The sequence below is a fragment of the Orbicella franksi genome, unplaced genomic scaffold, assembly GCF_964199315.1.
Source record: "Orbicella franksi unplaced genomic scaffold, jaOrbFran1.1 SCAFFOLD_237, whole genome shotgun sequence".
NCBI lineage: Eukaryota > Metazoa > Cnidaria > Anthozoa > Scleractinia > Merulinidae > Orbicella > Orbicella franksi.
In genome coordinates this window covers 32501-32931 of record NW_027670545.1, presented here as the reverse complement: position 1 = coordinate 32931, position 431 = coordinate 32501, and the positions used below count along the sequence as shown (strand labels likewise).

At 53.4% G+C, this 431-nt stretch overlaps 1 non-coding gene across 1 annotated transcript in view; it reads left to right on the top strand.

Moving 5' to 3' along the window:
- The first annotated feature begins 407 nt into the window (after positions 1–407).
- The window catches only part of LOC145472606 (small subunit ribosomal RNA), a 1800-nt gene continuing 1776 nt past the window's right edge, over positions 408–431 (top strand). The window contains exon 1 of the ribosomal RNA XR_014043905.1: positions 408–431. This exon is cut by the window's right edge and continues 1776 nt beyond it. This is a non-coding gene — a ribosomal RNA (small subunit ribosomal RNA).

Sequence of the window (431 nt, the reverse complement as noted above, 5' to 3'; positions counted from 1 at the left end):
GAGGAAAAAGGAGCAAAGTCGACCAAACTTGCTCGGTCGGTAGCATGAAATGACTGAACTTGAAGCCAAGTTGTCTCGGTGTGGACAACGAGAGAACGGATGGATGTTGTACCTGATGGCCTTTGGCCAAGAATAGCGGCTTAGATTCGGAAGAATCATTCTTCCCCGATGTATCTTGTCGGCATTCCGTGCACTTGGCTGTCTCACTGGTATGCCGGAAGCTTACTAGGGTGAAGCAGTGGAAAGACGTGGCAAAGAGAGAACGGGTTTCCCTCGGACAGGGTCGAACGCCTCGTGCGTCTTCCATGGCCGGGAGGATTCCCAGTGCAGCTTGACGGTGAAATGCCAGCCTCCTTTCAAAGGAAGCAGACGCAATAGGGTTCCCGCCGGGTTCCCTGAGGGATAGCTACCTGGTTGATCCTGCCAGTAGT